Source organism: Rutidosis leptorrhynchoides, chromosome 7 (assembly GCF_046630445.1).
Source record: "Rutidosis leptorrhynchoides isolate AG116_Rl617_1_P2 chromosome 7, CSIRO_AGI_Rlap_v1, whole genome shotgun sequence".
Classification (NCBI taxonomy): domain Eukaryota; kingdom Viridiplantae; phylum Streptophyta; class Magnoliopsida; order Asterales; family Asteraceae; genus Rutidosis; species Rutidosis leptorrhynchoides.
In genome coordinates, this window is record NC_092339.1 from 150,752,373 (window position 1) to 150,758,415 (window position 6,043).

A 6,043-nucleotide genomic window follows, 5' to 3' on the forward strand; every position below is an offset into this window, starting at 1 on the left:
AGAAGATTCTCGAGTACCTCTCATATTAGGAAGACCATTCTTAAACACGGCCAAAGCAATAATAGACGTGTTTGGTAAGAAACTGACCTTAAGTATAGAGGACGAGAGTGTTACCTTTTCAGTTGATAGAGCAATGCAACAACCGCAATCTGCAGATGATACATGTTATTATATTCAAACTATAGAATCACATGCAGAATTGTTAGAAGAATTTCCAGAATTACAAGGAACGGGAGAATGTTCTTTAAGAGAAAGTACTGAACCAATTGATGAAACTGAAATGTTAGCTACACTTATGGCTAATGGATATGAACCAACAACTGAAGAAATTCAAATGCTAAAAGAAGAAGACATATATCAATATAAATCATCGATAGAAGAACCACCGACATTAGAGTTAAAGCCACTTCCAAACCATTTGGAATATGCTTATTTACATGGTGAATCTGAATTACCTGTAATAATATCGTCTTCTCTTACTAAAAATGAAAAATCTCAACTCATTTCTGTGTTGAAAGCTCATAAACCAGCTATTGCATGGAAGATTCATGATATTAAAGGAATAAGTCCTTCGTATTGCACACATAAATTCCAATTGCACCCGAAGACCAAGAGAAAACCACATTCACGTGCCCTTATGGTACTTTTGCTTACAAACGCATGCCATTTGGACTTTGCAACGTCCCTGCAACCTTTCAAAGGTGCATGATGGCGATTTTTCATGACATGATAGAAGAATGCATGGAAGTTTTCATGGATGACTTTTCAGTCTTCGGTGATACTTTTGAAACATGTCTAGTTAATCTTGAACGAATGCTTATTAGATGCGAACAATCAAATCTAGTACTTAATTGGGAGAAATGCCATTTCATGGTTAAAGAAGGCATCGTTCTTGGACATAAAATCTCAAAGGAAGGAATTGAAGTGGATAGAGCTAAAGTAGATTTAAATGCTAAACTTCTACATCCCACCAATGTTAGAGGAGTTAGGAGTTTTCTAGGGCATGCCGGTTTTTACCGACGTTTCATAAAAGATTTTTCTAAAATTGCCACTCCTATGAATAAACTCCTAGAAAAGGATGCTCCATTCATCTTTTCAGATGAATGCATCAAATCTTTTAATATTCTTAAAGAAAAACTCACTAATGTGCCGATCATGATAACTCCAAATTGGAATCTACCGTTTGAACTAATGTGCGATGCAAGTGATTTTGCAATGGGGGCCGTTTTAGGACAAAGGATTGAAAAACGATTTCAACCTATTTATTATGCTAGTAAGACGTTACAAGGAGCACACACGAATTACACAACTACTAAAAAGAACTACTTGCTATTGTCTTTGCTTTTGACAAATTTCGATCATATCTCGTTCTAGCTAAAACGGTGGTCTATACCGACCATTCTGCTCTTAGATACCTATTTTCAAAACAAGATGCCAAACCAAGATTAATCCGTTGGATCTTACTCTTACAAGAGTTCGATATTGAAATCCGAGATAAAAAGGGAGCAGAAAATCTCGCCGCTGATCATCTTTCTCGTCTTGAAAATCCCGAATTAGAAGTTCTAAATGAATCGGCCATACAAGACAACTTTCCTGATGAATATCTATTGAAGATAGATTATAATGAAATTCCATGGTTTGCAGATTATGCAAACTACTTAGTATGTGGATTCCTTGAAAAAGGATTGTCGTACCAAAAACGAAAAAAATTCTTTAGTGATATAAAACACTATTTCTGGGAAGATCCACATTTGTTTAAAAGTTGTCCCGATGGAATAATACGCCGATGTGTATTTGGAGATGAAGCTAGTCAAATCTTAAACCATTGTCACACAGGACCAACAGGAGGGCATTATGGTCCTCAACTTACAGCATGAAAAGTTTACGATGCTGGATTCTATTGGCCTACAATTTTCAAAGACGCACACCTTCTTTGCAAATCCTGTGATGCTTGTCAAAGGGCCGGAAAAATAAGTCAACGTGATGAAATGCCACAAAATGTCATTCAAGTATGTGAAGTATTTGACATTTGGGGTATTGACTTTATGGGTCCATTTCCAAAATCTCATAATAATCTATATATTCTCGTTGCCATTGATTATGTATCTAAATGGGTGAAAGCACAAGCTCTCCCAACTAACGATGCACGAGTTGTAGTCAACTTTTTAAAACGTCTTTTTGCTAGGTTTGGAATACTGAAAGCCTTAATAAGTGATCGCGGTACTCATTTTTGTAATAATCAACTTGAAAAAGTTCTCAAAATATATGGAGTAACTCATAAAATCTCCACTGTTTATCATCCACAAACAAGTGGACAAGTTGAAAATACCAACCGAGCATTAAAACATATTCTAGAGAAAACCGTAGGATCAAATCCGAAGGAATGGTCCATGAAATTGGAGGATGTACTCTGGGCTTTTAGAACAGCCTACAAAACTCCAATTGGTACCACACCTTTTAAACTCGTTTACGGAAAGCATGTCATCTTCCAGTAGAAATTGAACACAAAGCATTTTGGGCTTTGAAGACATGTAATCTTGATTTACATGAAGCCGGACGTCTACGATTAAGTCAACTAAACGAATTAGAAGAATTAAGACATGAAGCATACGAAAATTCGTTAATCTATAAGGAAAGAACAAAGAAATGGCATGATAAAAGAATCAGAAGTTCAAAAGAATTTAAAGAATGAGATAGAGTTCTTCTTTTTAATTCACGATTCAAGCTATTTCCTGGAAAATTGAAATCAAGATGGTCTAGACCATTCATAGTCAAAAGAGTTTTCCCATACGACACAATAGAGTTAATAAATTCAAATGGGATTTAATTTAAAGTTAATGGTCACAGAGTTAAACATTACATACATGGTCCGATGGAAGTTGACAATGAAGTCAATCATAATTTCACCACCCAACAAAACCTTCAAAATGAAAACATAAATATGTTATCAACAACATATGAAAAATAAAAATTGGAAAATAGGGAGAATTCAAATTGGAATGATGAAGAAGAATTCTTATACAAACCTCCCATTCCAAGAAACGAAGAAAAATGTGAACAAGAAGTTCAAATAGAAGTGAAAGAACCAAGAAAAGAACACCCGAAAAAGGTTTACAAACCAACTCGACTTACTAAAGCAGGAGACCCGGGTAAATTTATCATTTCTTGCTTGCTTAATGATGGTGCTGTATATAATGGACTCGCAGATTTAGGAGCAAGTGCAAATATTATGCCTCTTTCCTTATACAAAAGATTAGGTATGGGTAAATTAAAACCAACCAAAATAGGTGTTCAATCATTTGACCTAACCATTAAACACCCGGTTGGAATAGCAAATAATTTACTTATTAACGTGGGAAGTTTGACCTTTGTTGCAAACTTCATAGTGATTAATATGGAGGAAAACCTTGATATTCCTCTAATTTTAGGTCGCCCATTTTTAGCAACCACCGAGGCATTCATTGATGTAAGAGAAGGAAGAATGACACTTAGGGATGGTGATAAATCGATCACCTTTGTGAACCGAAAGTTTAGATCTCCACCAACCAAAACTATTAAACGGATAAAAACAAATAAGTGTGAGGAAGATGAAGAAACACTTAATGATGATCCAATCACAAAAAACCCCGTTGATGATACGAAATTAGATGAACCCGTTTTTAACAGTTCAACGAAGAAACTTTATAAATGGATTCACGATGCTAGGATTAAGGGAAACTTTAAGTTATGTAACCGATTAATATCTAATTTATTGCCAAAAGAAAAGGCGATGATAGTTGAATTTGTGAAAATTATGGAGGAAATCAACAAATGGATTGAAATAAAAGTTAAAGATATACAAGTTGTTGATGATCCAATTGAAAATAACATTAATCACAATTTCAACTAAGTGTGGGGAGGTTCGAATCTTTTTAGGGTAATATGTATTTCTGTTAGAGTTAGATTTTCTGTTTTCGTGTAATTCTCGAGAATGGAATCCGAATGGTCTTTCCCTAGCAGACCCTAAAGAACTAGTCTTCTTCCTCCATTCTGAATTTTTATTTTTATTTAGGTTTTACGAGATGAAGACTTCCTGTGAATTAAACCATGGTCTAATGCTACACGCTTTAATCGCTAAATGAAATAATGACACCCTTCCAAGTGAAATAGTATTATTAATCAGAGGTAAATTGGACGGAGTAAGAAAAGAATCCAGGAATGAAAATAATAAGTTACAGTTTGGTAAAGGAAAATCAAAATCCGCAGCGAAAAGGAGAGCTCGACACCTTGAAAGATGTCACAAATGCGAAAAATGGTCACACGAAGGTAAATGTTCAAATAATCAAACATATTCCAATACCGAGTTTGTTACTTTATGCAGAGATGGGCCGTTCATATGTTTCGAAGAAAAAACATTGAATGCTCGAGGTTACGCCTATGTAGCTATGGAAAACCAATTAGTCCGACTATCTTATGAGTGGGCTAAAGCAGGTCACTAAGAATTCTATTTCACAGGTAAGTATATACAGTTTTTATTTTTATTTTTATTGCTTTTAACCTTTTGATAATAAACGCTAAATCGTTCGCTATAAAGTATTAGATTGGTATTCAATAAAATTAGGTTTTACGACCGAAATTATTGATATCATACAAAAATTTATTACATCACTGCGAAATTTACCGTTTATTCTTAAGGTATAAATATCTTTAATCAATCAACCCAAAATATTTCAAAAATTCGTCAGGAGTAAAACTAGGTAATATAGCCGAAATTACTTTACCGAAAAGAGGGGCGTATATTATTGATAATATTTGATTGATTAAAGTGGGATAAAAGACCAAAAAGATTTTTAATTTTATTTTTACCATGTTTTTAAAATTAATATTTAAATATTAATTTATTATCGTAAACTTTTTAAAATCAATATATTTAAGTTTGTAAATATTTGAAAAATTAATAATTTTAATACAAGTTTGTTGTATAAAAATAAAAATATATTTAAGTTTGGTGTGAATTTTTAATTTTAACAATATGAATTTTTAATTTTATGCATTTTATATTTAAGTTTGGTGTGAATTTAAAAACAAAAATTTACTTTATTTCGTTAAGTTAAAAATATGATTTTTAAAATTCGTCGTGAGTTGAAGACTAGGTCGTTGAACCGAAATTGCTCTACCCAAGGGAGGGACGAGAACTTTTATTATCATTATTTTTAATCTTAGTGAATTAAAGTATGCCAAAAACATTAAAAAACCTAAAAATCTTTACTTTTAAAACCGCGCTTTGAATTGACAAATTTTAAAATTTTGTCGAATGATGGACTAGGACAACGATCCGAAACGCCCTCATCCTAAAAAGAAACAAATTTTTAAAATTTTATTAATTATATGTTTTATAAGTTATAAGGTTTTATAAATAAAAAAAAAGTAAAAAGTCACTGTACCCGGACTCCATGCGATCGCATGGAGTTTGGCCTTTGGTGCCATGCGATCGCATGGGGATAAAATTCAGGCCAGATTGATAAAATCAGCGAGCTGCTCTGCTCTCTCCACAATACACACACATACACAAAAATCTCTCAAATCCTCACCAAATTTCACCATTTTTTCACCGTAATTCTTCAAATTTCTTGCTCTAATCATGCCTAGGTTCGGATTCTTCAACAAAAAGGTAAAAATTACACCCCTAAACTCTAAAATTTCCTAGATTTTGTGACAATTACCAATATTTTACCTAATGCAATTTCGTTAATTTCTAGTGTAATTAGTGTTAAATTGTTAGTATATTATGCATGTATAACCTAGATTGATGCTAATTAACATGATTTGAAGCCAAAAACTTTAAAAATTTTAGAAATCTAGGGTTTGTGTTCTTGAGAAATTTGGGACTTTTTGATATAAACAGGTTATGGCCGATTTTTGTCATGAATTATTGCTAAATTAAGTAGTGTAACATGTTTAGGTAGCTAAATGATCCAAACATTGATCCTAAACATGATTTTTGGAGATTAAAGTAGACTTTTTAAGTCTAAAATTCATGAACTTGATTAATTTGATATAATTG